This window comes from Amblyomma mixtum, chromosome 8 (assembly GCF_055824585.1).
Source record: "Amblyomma mixtum isolate Tamu chromosome 8, ASM5582458v1, whole genome shotgun sequence".
NCBI lineage: Eukaryota > Metazoa > Arthropoda > Arachnida > Ixodida > Ixodidae > Amblyomma > Amblyomma mixtum.
This window is the reverse complement of record NC_143019.1, coordinates 77900130-77917506: the sequence shown is the minus strand read 5'-3', so window position 1 is coordinate 77917506 and position 17377 is coordinate 77900130. Positions and strand designations below refer to the sequence as shown.

Genomic DNA, 17377 nt, shown 5'->3' with positions numbered 1-17377 from the left:
CGTCTTAATGCTTCACACTGCGCACATGCGCAGGTGACACGGGGTACACCTCGAAAAGCCTGAAACGTCTGTCGAAAGAGGGTTCAGAGGGTGAGCTGTGAGCACCTAGTACGGATCATCGGCATCTGTGCTTTCGAAAAAAGCATCCTCAGCTGTCAGGATACCTTGGAGGGCAAAAAGATAGCGAAACCACGAGCAGCAGCGCTTGTCAGTGGTTCTGAGAGCCCGAAAAGATAAGAAGCCGCCACTCAAGGCAGCCGTTCGCGGCTCCGAAGAGTTGTGTTTGATAGTGAGAACACCGCAACATTCTGCATCTGCTTCCAGCTTCTTCCTTGAATCTAGAAGAGTGCGGTGAGGGGCTAGTTGGTATGGCATTATGAGAACAAAAATTACTGCGCAAAAGGGCGGGACAAGAGAAAGAGAACCACACGGGACAAACGCAGACTGACAACTGATTTATTTCACCAACTCCTCTTTCCATCAGCAGCAAACCGCATGCGCACCAACCACAAAAACAAACACAAAAGCCACACTCATCTCGTGGAATCAAGGAACTCTAACTCCTTGCGGTACAGGTGTACTGAAGCATCGCTCACACACTTATCAGGCCCTACCCTCGCGATTTCCAAGGCCTCGATAATTTCGCGTTCTTTCTTATCCCTCGCGCGTCCGATAATCTTAGTCCTATCGAAAAGCGGCTTACAATCTTTGTCATCATGCTTGCAAGTGTGACAATGCTTAGGCAGATGCTGCCCCCTTGAATCATCTAAGGAATTTGCATGCTATAATAATCTAATGTTGACGCAGCGGCCAGTTTGCCCTATGTAGACCCTACCACAACTCAGGGGAATCTGATAAATTACATTGCATGTACACTGTACGAACTTATTCCTGTGGTTAATGCCACACACAACCTTCTTTTTCTTATATTTTCTCGCCAAATTGCACTTCTTCCTTGAACCTCCTTGTCAATTAGTGCTTGCAAGCGTGTGCACTAACCTTGTCGGAACTGGTTAACTGTGGAAATATAAGACTTAAGCCTGTGGATTGATATAAAAAGCTCTAAGTTTTTCAGTTCCAGCTGCAGTTGATGTCCCGTTTTATCGGAAAAAATTATTCGGAGAGCCTAATCGTACACTTCGTCCCCGACATAATCGGCTTGGACGTGGCCATGAGTCAATCATTCGCTGAAAATTTGACTTGTTTTTCCGCTGGAAGACGTAAACCACTGTTAGCCGAGCAATGCGTCTGTCGGCCTCTCTGAGCGAATCGCTGAAGTGAAAAAAGTGAAAACAGAGAATAAATGGTTTGGTTAATGGTTTGGTTTGGTTAATGGGGTTTAACGTCCCAAAGCGACTCAGGCTATGAGAGACGCCGTAGTGAAGGGCTCCGGAAATTTCGACCACCTGGGGTTCTTTAACGTGCACTGACATCGCACAGTACACGGACCTCTAGAATTTCTCCTCCAAAGAAATTCTGCCGCCGCGGCCGGGATCGAACCCGCGTCTTTTGGGTCAGCAGCCGAGCACCATAACCACTGAGCCACCGCGGCGGCCTTTAAAGCTGCGGGCTATGGGTTCAGAGAATAAATATTAAAGCGAGGAGCAAGGCGGGAACATCTAAGAGCGGCGGTAGCTAAATGACATAGAGGGTCCTTACTCACAAGTGGACACACTTAACAGCCGAAGATAATTTTGGCGTATGTTGTTTAGGCATACATGTGACGGAAGCATACAGTCACCGATATCACACCGGTATGTAGGGTTGAACGTCCCGAAACAACACGTCGGTTAAGTTAGATGCCTGGGAGAATGGTGGGGAGTGGGGGGATGTAAGGGAGAGATATAGAGATTAAGTCTGATTCCCTCGAGATGACATAGAAACTAACATCGCACAGCGCTCCGCCGACTCCGGGCTTCCTGTCTTGCGGGGCCAGGATTCGAGCGCACGACCTTTGGATCAGCAGACAGAAGCCACATCCGGTAAGCCAATGTGGTAGGTTTCTTTCACCACAGCCCCACCACTACGACACAAGCATGAAGCGCTTAAAATTATTTCTGCACCACAAAGAAAATATTAGGGATTTCCAAGCGCTAAGGAGAAATACTCTGGTGTGTAAGGTTGAAGGTCCGAAAGGTGCACACTGGTTATATGAGGCTCCATGCTAATTTTCAAAGCCTGAGATTCTTTAACATGCGCTCTCGAAATTCAGCGCAAAAGTTATCACTTTAGCTGCATCGAAATGCGGCCACCCCAGCCGCGATTCGATCCAATATTCTTGGTCTCAGCAGCTGAGCGCCATACCCAATAAGCCAATAAGTTCCAAATTAGAGGGATTTGAATGAGAAAGCACTAAGAAGGGTATTTTCTTAATAAGCATCATCGGTTGCAGTAAAACACAACAAGTTATTGCCGCGCAAACTTGCTTACTCATTAAAATTTTTCCGAGGGGAGCTGGTGCGGGCGTGAATAACTGACAATACAGGAGTGACCATACCTGCCATGTCACTGCAACATGGGCGCAAGCTCATTCTTTCCTAAAACTGGCAAGTACAGGAGCAGCTTTAACCCTTTCATTTACAAGTATAATTTATCCACTAATGTGTAGAAATGGAATTGAAAATGAACTTTTGTGATCTATTCAAAATTTGCTTTGCTACGTGTACATACTGTCCTCTATTTCAGTGTTTTTGTCGTTTTCACTTTCAAAATGTTAATAATGAATTTCGAATATCTCGAGCACTATTTCTTGTCGAATACCTATTTTACATCGTGATCATTACATTTGTATTTGTATCTTGTGTACTTTTGTGTTTGTCATCAATAGATGTCAACTCCTCCAAATGGGTAAATCCTTCTGTTATGTTTTTTTTGTGCGAGATTTTCCTGATGTTTACCTTGCAACTCTTGGCCGATCGTTCTATAGCGCATTGAGTACCTTGAGGGTAAAATTAAAGAAATGATATGAATGGCTGTTTATAACTTGAATGTGGAGCTATATAAACAGTGTGGTTTCCATATTGCTCAGAATTTTCAGCAGGTTTCAAAGGTGGTCTGTTTGTCCTTAATGGAGGCCATTTAGTTTCCTGGTACATTTCTCACCGGAGGAATGGTGTAGGATATTATGATTTTTACTTTATTTTTAACTGGGAATATAGTTAATTATTATTCGGAGTTTTCTCATTACTTGTAGGATGTGCAGCATTACTATAGTTGTATGACTAGTATAATCTGTTTGCAAACATCCCAGTGTAATTTATTTAGGGTGCGTAGGTTTACCTCTGTACAAATCTCCACAAGATGTAATGTAAACGTGAATTCTATCGGAAGATACAATTAACTTTGGATTCGGGGGCTGCAAATAACATTTTGCCCCAGCTGTTGCAGCCGTGAGAAAATGGCACCTGAGATTGCGGTTGTTCCAATAAAGGAATTAACTCTGCCTAAAACTGCAGCCAAGTTTCGCGCCATGAGGCAAAACGCGCTAACCTCACCGAAAGCAGTGGCCGTGCCTGTTTTGCCTGTTTTGCTGATCGTAATTTGAAGTTTTGTTTTTGCTACTAAGTTCTAACTTCCTTTGTTGTGTTTGCTGATTTGTGATGCATTGAATGGCATTCCTGAATACCTGAGTAATTTGCGATTCGCTGATGACATTGCCTTAGTAAGCCACTCACGACAAGAACTGCAAAGCATGATCAATCAGTTAGACAGGCAGAGCAGAACGGTGGGGCGAAGAATTAACATGCAGAAAACCAAAGTAATGTTCAACAGCCTAGCAAAGGAACAGCAGTTCGCAATTGGTAGCGAGGTGCTGGAAGTAGTAAGCGAATATGTCTACTTAGGGCAGGTAGTGACCGCAAATCCGGATCATGAGAGGGAATTAACTAGAAGAATAAGAATGGCGTGGAGCGCATATGGCAGGTTCTCTCAGATCATGAATGGTAGCTTACCAATATTCCTGAAGAGTAAAGTATACAACAGCTGTATCCTACCGGTACTCACCTATGGGGCAGAAACATGGAGGCTAACAAAGAGGGTTCAGATTAAGTTAAGAACAACGCAGCGAGCTGTGGAAAGGAAAATGATAGGTGTAACGCTAAGAGATCGGAAGAGGGCGGAGTGGGTGAGGGAACAAACGTGGGTTAATGACATCTTAGTTGAAATCAAGAGGAAGAAATGGGCCTGGGCAGGACATGTAATGCGAAGGCAAGATAACCGCTGGTCCTTAAGGGTAACGGAGTGGATTCCAAGAGAAAGCAAACGTAGCAGGGTACGGCAGAAAGTTAGGTGGGCGGATGAGATTAAGAAGTTTGCGGGATACACTAGCGGCAACTGACCAAGGACAGGGTTAATTGGAGAGACATGGGAGAGGCCTTTGCCCTGCAGTGGATGTAGTCAGGCTGATGATGATGATGATGATGAATGGCTTTTTACGTTTGTTAGGCGCCTTTCCATCGGTTTCGGTGGTAGATCCGTACGACAAAGCCTCAACCCGCTTTCGCTTGCGGTAATCACGGACTCTACCGGCGTTGATCTGGTTGCAACGCTCAGCATGACACCGGCATCAATCGGCTGCACGCTCGCACATCAGGCTCTTACGCGCTCTGACTTCGTTCCCACGAAGTCATGCGCCACCAAACGGCGTATGACTTTGAACATTGTAAAAAGTGTGTTCACATCATCTGTCACATAAGAAAGGAAGAGAATGACAGAGTGCCTCCGCCTGAAGCGCTCTAGGTGGCTAGGCTTAGCAGCACTGGCTCGGCTGTGTTTCGAATTCCTGGTAATGCGACTGTCTCGACCTTGAGCCAACTGTGGGCGAGACATTCCTCGCACGGTTCCGACTGCTTTTGCAGTGGCTTCTCTTCAACCACTACGCTTTCTACGAGTCCATTGAGTTTATCAGCGTCCCGCATGAATAAAGTGGACGTGGAGGCTGTCACCACGCTTAATACTGTGGGAATCCTGGCTTCCCGCCGCGCCGCGCGGCCGCCCAAAGCGGGGTCCAGCGAGAGAGAGATCCCCCCGAGACAGCGTAAGGTGCGTACGTTACTGTTTGTCCGTGCCGGCCTTTGCCGTTCGGACCAGTGCTTACTCGAGCTCGCCCGCACGTGTCCTCTGACCTGCAGCGGCTCGAGCCTGTCCAGCGGGGTCCAGCGACCTCTGACAGGCGTACCTTGCGTTGAATGCCCACTCTCTCTCGCAACCGGCCCAACGGTCGACACGATAGAGAGATCACAGCACTGCCGCGGGGACATTCTCCTGCAGCGGTGTGCTAGCGGTGCGCATTACTCGAGTCGCTTCGTGCGCGCAGCGGAGCCTTGCTCCTCGCGCGCCCCCGGGACGGGGTGACTATTGAGTGTGTGTGTATCAGCTGGAGGACGATGTGAATAAACGTCTCCTTTGTGAACTTGGAGGCCTATTTCTTTGCAGCGAATCGCTCTCCTCCCAGCGGAGGCTGAGTGCACTGCATCGGTGTCCCAGTGTGTGTGTGGTGACGGCTGATCGGGGCCCTTGGCTCGCGCGAAGCTCGAACCCGCGGTGGGTGGTGGCCTGTGTCCACTTAGAAACCCACAATATTTACCTCCCTAATACTGCATACTTAAAAATAATGTATAAGAATTCATTAAACGTTATAAGGCGATAGCGTTAAAGAGCTTATGTTCAAGAATAGCAGGCGTCGGCGCTTTCTACCGTGGGCAAAAAATGCACGAAACATAATCGACACCAGCCCACCTTATTGGGAGCAAACTGCCCACCGTGGCAGGTGGCAGTTCAATTGACTGGTCGCCAGAGGTTGCTTGTGAATAGCAACCTGGCTCAAACGAGGCCCATCGCTGGGAGCACCTGCAATAGCAGGCCAGTGGCGCATCGCTTAACCACTGCACCACTGCGCCAAAAAAGGGTACGAACCTCCCAGCGATCTATGATTGTAAAGTCGAGAGTTACCAATTCCGCATATATGGCATTAACCAGGTAACCCTATCGCGTAATACAATTAAGGCAGAGATTAAGTGCACCATCATCAGTGCACCATCAAATCAAGCAACACTACTCTTATGAACGACCTTTCGAGTAGCGGCGGCTGGTAGCCACGTTTGACCTTTAGAATGACCTCTGACATCATACCAGGGTGAGAGATCGGCTACCAAGTCGAGTCATCGCGCAGCGGCGGCCGGTAGCCACGCGTGACATTTAGAATGACCCCTGACGTCATACCATACCTAGTGAAGTCATAGAGTGATGTTATACCAGGAGCGAGAGACGGTCTACCAACTCGGCTCGTCGCGCAGCGGCGGCCGGTAGCCATGGCACGCCGCGCTCCTCCCGCTAGAGGCGCTAGTGACGTTATCGCGTGACGTCATACCAGGAGCGAGAGACGGGCTACCAACTCGGCTCGTCGGGTAACGGCGGCCGCTTGCCACGGCGCGCCGCGCTCTTCCCACTAGACGCGCTTCTTCTGCAATATAAAACACCTGCTTTCGCAACCTACCAGGCTTAACCAAAGCTAAGCCCCCTCCAATTTTTTTTTAAAATTCAAGTGCTATTGAATTATATGCTATACAAATTTTGAAGTCTAAATTTTCATCTTTAGGTACTATAGTGCTTTTAAAGGGATACTGAATTGAAAAATAAAGAGAGCATGTATCGCTAGGGTAGCGCGCTCTGATTTCAGAGGCCTCTCACTAAAAATGAACCTCTTATAAGCTAGGGAAACCAAAACGAATACAAATTGAAGCATAGCTACCAGGGGCCAATTTTTCAGACAAAATGCATGCGACATAGGAATTTTTTCGCGGATCTCAAAGGGCATGCTGCACCGACTTTCACATCAAAACGATCGACCGATTCTTTTCTGGAAGAACGTGGGGAGTTTTAATGGGCTAAGAGAAAATATAAAATCGAATAATATTTTCTCCATTATAAATGCGTTCTTTGCTACCGGAAATGCGGGAATTCAACCAAAACGTCCCAGAGAATAAGTTACAAATGAGAGAACAAAAATTGGGCGGAGTTTTCCACACTATGCCTATACGCTACCAATCCGCAACCGTTCTTCACTATTGCCTGCAGCAGTTACATTCATATTACCTCCCTTATGAATGAACTGTAGGACCTCGGGAATGGTTACTCTGCATGCGTCGAAATTCGAATTGATACTCATACATTGTAGGAAATTATGCTCAGTTATTTCTAAAGTTTACCAGATGCAGGAGTCGTGTAATCATACTTTCATCATCCTTCCTACACATCCTGGTCTCGCCCCAAGAAGCTAAGCGCCGCCTGAATTATCTTAACACGATTCCTTTATGATTTGCTTTTTGTATTTCCTCTAATGGTCCATAAAGCGCTGTTTTCCGTTGATATAATTAAGATTTTGATTCTATCTCTTACAACCTGAGTTCAAGGGTATTTAGTTCCAGTTTCTGGTTTCAAGCTACTCTTTCAGTAACAGGAGCGCACACTCCGTGGCCGCAATCGGTTTTATGCTTCGCTGTGTCGTCGCAGCGACTGGTCGGTCGTCCCTTGTACTGCGCACTAAGCAGGTGCTGACGCGACGCCCTCCCATGTGCGGTGTGCTAAGAAGCTGCGCTACAACGGCCACGTGTATATACGCAGGGCGGTGGCGCTCCACCGCGTTGATCTCTAAATTTGAGGCTTCGCAGTATAAACACCTGAGCGCTAGTGTCTAGTATGCCACAACCACGGAAGATATGTTTTAACTGCAAGAAAGCATGGGCGCCCCCGCAGAGCTGTGGCTGAAGGAAGGAAACGTTGGGTTAAGCCGAGGTCTAACCTAATCCTGCAAGCTACGTACAAAGGCTGCCGCATAACAGTTTTGAAAGTATAGCCGGAAAGGGATTACATAAAATGTGTTTCTAAGCTAGAACATTGTGAGCTGAACGGCGGTGAGCTTTACTGATACGTAGTGGCCATAATTTGCTCATTTTTCTATCTAGGACGAGATTAAAGGTAGCAATAACTGTGTTAAATGTACTTGGAAACAGATCGATAGTGTGTGTTACCCAATAAGGTTTGCATTGTGTTATCTTTCTTCTCTTTATTCGGGCAAAGATATTTATCCGATATTTTTTTAAGTTTGGTTAATTTAAACCGCACTATTAGCCAAGTGTCGGAAAGCACAGAAATTTGTTCCGAATGTCGACTTTCTCACTGTGAGCCGAGTGGTGGTGTTCAGTGTTTGTGGTCCTATGGCAGCAGACAATTACCTGATTTAAAGGCCGGCACTTAGGCGTTGTAAGCGCTATTGACGGGAAAAAATGTGGAAATAGCCGCAAAAATCTCGTAGGACGCATCGTTAGCGAAATATCACTGACGCATGGGTCAATATGTTTGCTATTTTATCGATAACTAAAAAGGGGTCTCACCGTCGTGGTCCATGAAACTTCGGGTCCTCTTTGCGTTGGCTCTAGGGAGTGACAATGAAAGAAGTACCGTGCAAATTCACCCTCCCCAAAAAGAGGGGCGTATACTCTAAAGTCTACAATGAGATAGGATCACATCCCGCGGTCAGGGCACATTATATAGAGCACCATCCTGGAACTCTAAATTTTCCAGCTGTATAGACTAATACAACGCTTAACGTGATGACGACCCCGCTAAAGCGTAGACTACCCCCACGAAAGCTCGTGCTGTAATAATCGGACCACCAGAGTCAATAGCATCCCCGCCAGCCTAACTTCCTCGACTATGGGACAGAGTCCTTTCCCACTCACATACAATTAACCAGGTCCCGATTCACTGGCACCGATCTGATGCTCGCAAACTCGCTAATCTCACCAAACCTACTAGCCCTCTCTCTGGCATGCCTACATTTGTCTTTTATTGAAGTGCGTTCCTTTACCATAAGGGAACGTCGGTAATTTGCTGTCAGCACAGCACACTGTCCCTACGCTAATATTCCTCTCCTTGGTTTAAGCTAAGGTATTGAGACACCCCATTTACTCTCTAACGCGCCCTTTTACCTTGCTGCCTCTTGACGTTAGCCAATAATCTCGCTCTCCATAGCTCCTTGCTTTGCTCTTAGCGTGATAAACTTTTCCTTTAGTGCCCCAAATTCTGGCCCAGAGGTTAGCACCTGCAAGATAAAGCTATATATTGTCCTTCTATGAGAAATAATGGGAATGTTCTTTTTGTCGCGTAAAAGAATAGGCCAAATTCACTAAACCCTGTTATTATCTTTCATATTCTTCGCTATTTCACTCTCATGATTCCGCTCTGCCGTGAACATTTTCCCAAGACCCATTTCCTTACAAAATTCAATACTTGGCCGCGTATCGTTAAGTCTAGGACTGTTTGGAGGGCTTAAATTTTCTGCCATACGCTGCTGTTCATCCCCTTAGTCACGTATCTAATCAATGTCATCCTCGAGTCGCAGATCGCTACTATGTTCTCTATTAATTTTTACGCCCAGTTGTTACTTTCGAGCGGCCCGCAACGTGATGAACTCCACTACAGAAATTGTCTCATTGCGCGACATTATCTAATTTGTAGTTAGCAGAAAACTAGTGCTACTGCAAAAAGAACAAGATTGCAAAAAGTGTTTCACGGGAAACGGTGAGAGAAGAAAGTTTTCTAAGATAGATCTTGGGCAAGCTACAGACGTGCTGAGATGGAACGCGCTCTGAAACCGTTTGCACTGTGCGAAAACTCGCAGCTGGTTTACAACGTCAAGTCACAGCGCAACCTCTGACAGCACGTGTCAGGCTTGTACAGCGTAGAAAGGCTTGTACAGCGTAGAAAGGCTTGTACAGCGCTTGTGGAGCGCGGTCGTGGTAAACATCACTCTTGTATGCCTCTGTAGGCAGCAACTGATAGCCGACTCTTCCGAGTGTGGCGCTTTACCGGCTAAGAAAGGCGGTCCACCAAGCTGTTTTTATCTTCGCTGCGGAACAGCGCCTCGGAAGGGTACCCTGTTCCTATAAGAAGTCGGTGAGTTCGGTGGGTCAGTGTCAGTCGAATTTGGACAACGTAGACGCAGCATGAATTCCCTCGTGCTGCTGGCGCTGTGCTGCAGCGCAGTGGGTGAGTGAGTTTGCTGAACCACTTTCCGGAGGCTCCACTTCTGTTAGATGTTTAAGAAGTGGACCTAACTCGCGTTGGTATTCTCTAACTCCGATGAGTTTAGAAAAGAACACGATGGATGCTTGACGAAACCTCTGACGCACTGCGCTCACCATAAAATTAAAGATATAGAGGGGCGGATGGAGCAAGCTATAAATTTCATAAACTGATAATAGGGTCGAGTAGAAAATGCGACTTAAAAGGCTTCTTTGTCATGATGGCCACAAAGTTAGCATTGGTGCATATTGAAGAAACATGAACCTAATCAACGAGTGGGAGCCACCGCATTTTAGGCAGAAATTTAGTATCGGAATTCTGCTGAATGCTTGATGAAAGCAGTGCCCCACCAAACCCAGGAAGTTAAAAAAAAACGTCAATGTTTCAGATCACTTGCAGGTGTGCGCACGTGTTCCTCGGCGGATATTTAAGTAGTGGTCATGTCGACGGGAAATTCTCATGGCTGAACGGTGTATGACACCCCTTCAGTAGTGTTGAAAAAAAAGTAAAAAAAGATGATTTCGAGACCCTAGCATGCGACACCTCCACCTGAGGGCCGCCCGATAGGCCTAAAGAATTCACTCTATGAAGATCTGCCCACTTAGTCCGTTGAGTTCGGAATATTTTGGTCGCACAAGAAGAGGTATCCCTAAAGACAGAAAAATGCACTTAGGCTGCTATGAAGACATCTTTGTTATGCGACAATTTCTTACTTGCTGGAGGCATTCTAGAGCAGACGTACGAGACGATATCGCATGTGCAGTGTGTTTAAGCCACGTATATAAAGCAGAAGGCTAAAGTAGTGTGCCAAATCTAAAGCTATAATATATCATTTATATTGTATACCAAAGATCACTTTGAAAGACAGCGTGTTCAAAGAACGAAATGATTTAAGTGTTTACGGAGAAAAGCCAATACAGAAGCAAATGAAAGCAAGTTTTTGCGGAAAACAGGGCTGATTTTTCCCGAAATATTTTTTTGAATAAACCAACGTGGTGTCTATTGGCTGAGCCCGCGCCTCGCATTCGTGATGCGCTGGTTTGATCCCCAGTGCCACAGAGTGCCGGCGGGTTTTCTAAGCGGGTACAAGATTTCCCCCGGCATGGTGCTCGTCTCTTCTTGGGTGAAATGCTTGGAAAAAAGACGTAGATTACCCTGCCCTCATTCGATGAAAAATCTATCCATGAGCTACCGAAATCAGCCGTACGAGGTAAAGATCATTGCGGCCTTTATTTCTTACACTGCCGGTAGCGTGACAGACCTATTTCCCAAGCACATCGCCCTAAATAGGTCGAGGACCAGGCCAGGGGAGAGCTCCTACAGATTGTATTCCCGGTGGGTACGCGGCGCCTCTGGGGATCGAACACATCACCACCTGCATTGGTGGCGGACGCTTTAACGATTCAGATTTTTTAAATAGTCCTATATGATTCTAAAATTCACCCTGGCTGCTTTTCTCTTGGTGTAGAATTCTGAATTTAATGATTATTTGGTATTCTCGAAAGGCAGTAGACCGGCCATAACTCTGCCGCCCTAGAAAAAGGTTATTTCGTCCTTTGGAGCGCGACCTTGTTTAATGCTTTTATTGCTGCTTCGATTGGGCAGTATAGTTTAGCATCCATACTGCTCCCACGGTCACAGAGCGACACCGAAATTTCCTTTGACTACGATTGGACATCGTCAAGCATGTAATAAAAATTTCTTTCTGAGCGCTGTTTCAGCACAAATTTACCGTGCCTACTGTTTATGATTCCTTCCTCGAGCTCGGGATGTTCATGATAGTTCGCAGAAAGAAATAATGAGATTGGCAGAAGGAAAAGGAAGACCAAAGGCGGGTAGTGCAGCAATACGCGAAAGGGCAAGGCGCGGTCCATTGGTATGCACCAGGCGACTTAGTGCGCCGGAGGCGAAGGCTAGGAATCACGACCGGACTACACGATAGCGCGGGACGCCGTTCCTTACATTCGGGCTGTGTCGTGATGTGAGGAATGGCTGTCCTCTCCACACCAACCAACAATGCAAAATGGCGCCGTGCATTGCGCAGTGTGCGCGCTGCTGCTGTTCTCGCTAAAATTCGCGCTACGTACGGTCATGGCATCTTTTATGTGTGGAATTCAGGTCACAATTCGCGGCAGTGCTGTGTTACCTGGACACAGGTGTTCCATCTTTGGTCTTATACCGACTTCTTGAGATTATGAAGCAGTCTTCTATTCCTATTGTCATAGGGTCTGCAGTATTATGTAAATAAATAAATAAAATAAATAAAAAATGAGCAATTCTTTGTGCAAGACCTCGTGCACTCTGGCAGTTAAGGTGCCACCAGGAACATGCATCTCGAGGGAACGTGACTGGCTGCTCATATATAGCTGCTATAAAGAATTCTTCTTCAGCATCAAAGTGATTGCATCAAGTCTACATCCGGAGCATGCTTTGTACTTAATGTAGGTCTGCTGATCTTTTATTCATTCGACCAAAAATAACAAGCCTTTTCTGTTGGTAAACAATAAACTTCATGCTTAGTGGTACGACATTCTGCGCAATTGGTATTTCCTTCCCGATATTCTTAGTTATCGATACTAACGGCTCTGGAAAGCCGCAAGAATAGGATGGCCCTCACAATTTACTCTTCCTTTAAAGGGATTTTCAGAAAACAGTTGCCATATGAGAAGCAGCGAATTAACACTTCTTTGATCCGTTCGCAAACAATGATAGCAGCTTATCTGTTTCTAGCAGTATCACAGAGGGCTTTAGTACTGTTCCAGGACACGGGTCGTTTCAGAAATTAAAAGTAAAGAGAAGTTGAAGCAGGCGAACATGGCCGAGCGCCAGTGCATGGCTTGATGACCCGACGACTACTATTCGGGCTTAGCTTAACGAGAGAGCGAAACTAACAGCTCGGTTGATATTTCACTTGGTCTGGAAAAATAGCTACCCTTTTCATGATACCTAGCTTGTAGTATTCCCTAAAGCGCTTTTTTTCAGGAGCGTCTATGAGCATAGTGCTGTACACAGCCCCCAGAAATTCTCAGATATGCTGGCTGTCACATTATGTCACGTATAGAAACAAGATACAATCCACAAAGTTACTTAATTGAAAGTAATATGCATGTGTACAAATGCAGAGAAAGTGGCCGAAAGGATGATTTTGCTGCCAGGAATAAGTGATAAATTTTTCTTCGCCAATGCAGCAGCGAGGTTCTAAGCTGTAGACGGCAGTAAGCTATATTTGGTGTTTGGATATCTATAGAAAAAAGAAATGTATTAGACTTTTGCTCAGGCAACGACTAAATATTATGTGTTGTCTTTTTCACAGCCATCTCCGGAGCCGAAAGTGCAGTCCGTGAATGGGTGACTAGACGCCCACAGGTACGTAGACTGTCTAGTCACTCCGTTGAATGACATTGCGCTTCACATCGGTGAAGCAAACCATTGAAAACTTTGTTGTCCTTTTTTGCGTTATGCTTAGTGTTGTAAGAGGTTACTATTCCCTGGATTGCAAGTATGAATATTTCCAATTCGAATTCCTGCACAGAGAAGGAATTGTTTTTTTTTTTCAGCGAACAGCAGTAATCAGCAGCTATAAAAACATGTTGACGAGGCGACTCCCCTCTTAGTTCAACAAAGCGTGTTGTATGGAATGACTTCCATCCTTCCAAGGAATGACGTCTAAAACCTGCACAGATTAATTAAATGCCACAGATAGTCGCAAAATGCATGGACGATACCATGTAAGTTTACACGTAATGAAACACTATCCAAGACGGAAATACCGATGAGAATGAAAACCGAGCAACAACTGAAGGGAAAAAGCCGGCGCGCGTGGAATCACATAAAAGAATATTCATAGGATCTGATATGTCTCTCGTTTGAAACCATATGCGCTACGTGAGAGTGATGCGTGTCACAAACATAAGTAATCAATTCCTGTGTGTGCTACATACGAGTTCTAATGTGTCACAAATGTATCTGCTTTGAATTTCAAGCGTATCATACAATTTCGTACGAGTCACAGATTTCCTCGTCAGAATTCCTACTTGCATTCGAGTGCCTACGTACCACATCGTGCCTGTTATACTGACTCGTTTTAGATCCGAGTTCATAGGTGTCAAAAATATATCTCGTTTAAAATCACCTGTGCCGGGTACGCTTTCAAACATGTCACAGTGTGTCCCATATGAGCTCACGTGTGACGCTCAACTACCAATAAGAGACACCCAAACACAATAAAATCCCTTGTGGCTCGTTTAAACTCGTTTTGCCTCGTATCAATGAACACATATTGGCTAATTTGTATTTCGTGTTAGTTGGAGCCTGTTCCCTGAAACCCAAAAAAGAGCGACTAACAAGCTTCAAACCAATGTGCGAGAAGAAAAAAAAGAGGCCCTTTTTCTCATATTATTGTCATTGTTTGTCTGCTTTCTACCACTTTATTGCCTTAAATATAAACTACGTTAGTTCGAAATGTGGCTGTCTCTATAAATCTTGATACCGCAGTACGTAAAAGAAGTGATGTCGTGGGGGAGGCAGTGCCAGTCAGTAGCTGTTCTGCAAAAAAGATGAGCCATTCAGTGAACAAGTTCTAGTTACCGGCAGGGAAGTATGAAAACGATACAAGAAAATGTTGCTCTCACGTTACAAGCGCCAATATTTAATTGTTAGCGCTGAAGAATTTATACTGTAACACTGCTAATGAATGACGAATCTGAACGAGAGCTCGATTCCCAGAGAGCTAGATTATTTAATGCTTCAAGCGTGTTAGCATGATGATTCTCTGCCGGTGTAACATTGCAGATCCATATTAGAGTCTGGACGTGCTGACAGATTTGTATGCTATAATGTTTACGTGCTGTGGGGCATGCCGCGGTAAATGATGATGACGTGATCTCAAAAATATGATTGCGCTAGGTAAAATGAGTGCTTGTGTTTAGACCCAATTATTTATAATATTGTAAAGATTTGCAGCTCATTTGGCCAAATACAGCCAAATACAGTTTAGCCAAATACAAGGGGTCACGGCAACGGTGAAGGGGCAAAAACTTTAATTTGTTGGAAAATCTTCCGGTCACTCTAGTCGGATATTTCGTTTTGCGAGCTGATATCTCGATAATTAAATTGCCTGAAATAAATAAAGCCAGTCTTCGGGCACGGAAATCAAAATCTACAGTAACGATTTTAAGCTCTCTAGGGACGTGAGGGCTATTTTATAGAGGCGTTCAGGATACGCCTAGAAAGACAGTTTTTGATGCGGCTAGCAAAACAACCGCAGAGTTTCCAGCATTAATTGGATGCATATATGAAAGTATCTTAGTTGATTCACGGCCATGGCAACACCCCATACACAATATATTGCTGGCTATACAAAAAGCGACTGCTGCCGACGGCATATATTGTGTTCATAAGCAGAGAGGAAGCAAGGTGACCATCAAATAAGCTCTGCCATTTAGAATTGGTCGTTAGATTGTTTTCGAAATAAATAAGTCCAGTATGTCGAGATTACTACAAATCGCCCACTTGTCTCGGGAATTTACCTTGGGGAGCACTTTAGAATACAGATATGAGTAAGATGACTGCTTTCGAGCGATTTTTCTGGTGACAGGCATTGACTGCACAATAATATAGCGCTGTTTTTCTCAGCGAAAGTGCGTTTCTTTTACAGTGCGTTTCGTAATTATGAAATTTTGTTATTACTAACGTCATCTGAAAAATTCTCAACGTGCAACATATGTGATGTCTGTGTGGTTTTTGATTGCGCTAGCCTGGGCCACCATTGTAAGATATCTGAGAAATAGTAGCTCTATGGGCCGCTATGCACAGAACATAGTACATAGCGAACGCGCTTTTTTTTTTGTAATAGTCTGTTGCTATTTGCGGAGATTCATTCTCCTATTTTAAAGCACTTAATATTATAATAGGCCATTATTTAGGCCACACTTGACTCAGTAACATGCCCACAACGATTGTAAAAGCAGTAACAAAAGAAGTAAAAACCAGTAACGAAATAATTTATTTTATTTATAACCAGCATCATCTGCAAGTTGTCAATGGTAATAGATACCATACCGTCCGTTCGGGCGTTTCTAAGAGAAGTTCCGGAATTTCTAAGTTAAAATTTCTAGCTACTTTGCCCTTTAAAATAAAATTTTGTACCTTTTTTTTTTAAAAGCAACCATTGGAGGGTTTCGTCGAAAATTTTCATCAATCAGCTTTCTTAAGCGCTGAGGATGCTATTTACCGTATGAATGTTTGCTTTTAATCAGAATTACCAGCACCGTCTGAAAATATTTATTTCTTCAACTTCTCATAAGCAATCACAGCCTGACAATGAACAAGCACGAATGAGCGTTAATTCTCCTTTATACCGAGAAATTAGTGTGATGAAGGCTAAATATTTTTTGCGATTTCTTGGTCTGTGGCAAAGGAACTCAGGAACACTGCCATCACCGTTGACAGAGTTTTGAAATTATAAAAAAATTCCCGCACTTACACTTACCTTCCTCTTCCCCATTTCCTTGAAGAATTGCAAGGATGCTGACAACTTGTGTAATATCTCCCATACAGTTTCGGGATGAGTCGTTCACTGCCTTCCCTGAAATGTGGGAGGGTTCCACTGAAACTCCTTTCTTCGAAGGTGAGTCGGGTTGATATGTCAAGTTTCGCAACCTCTAGTTGCAAAGCGGCCATCCCAACAATTCGTAAAAGATATAGCCACCTGGGCAATTTTGCCCCTTCGATTGTTGTTCCCCTACTTCCTGCAGTTAGCTCGTGGCGTCGTAGTGGTTTTCCGTATTCCTTTTCTTTTTTCGGGAGGGGGAATAATGCCACCAGGTGGCCCCAGGTGGCATCAGAAGACAAAGAGGTGAGAGTTGGCTCACGCGCCATGAGGGCTGATTCTGTTAGCGCTGCTGGCGAACGGCGTCTCCTGCCTTGGTTCCGTGACAATATGCAGAGATCAATATTGGTCGACGGAAACGAGAGAAAACATGATCAATATTTAACACGGTGAGCAAAGGCATCGGCTAGAAGCTGTGAGATTTACAGAGTGAGAAGGTGTGCATTTCTGTGGTAGGCACTCTGGGTGTCACAGAGCCGAGGTCGCCTTATAGAAACATTTAAATGTCCCTCGTGAATGGATATGTAATCAGACGTACTGACCGATAGGGAGTCAATTTTTGTATCATGGAAGTAAAACAATGAGCAAAAAAGTTTGGCAGAATTCTCCACCTGGGTTTTTAGGTAGATGGTTCCTTAGAGCGAGGTTTAGCATCTATCAAGAGGCAATGTGTTAGTACTTTTG

The 17377-nt window shown here is 45.0% G+C and overlaps 1 pseudogene; it reads left to right on the top strand.

Moving 5' to 3' along the window:
- The first annotated feature begins 10004 nt into the window (after window positions 1-10004).
- LOC149333105 (papilin-like) overlaps window positions 10005-17377 on the top strand; it is a 38549-nt pseudogene continuing 31176 nt past the window's right edge.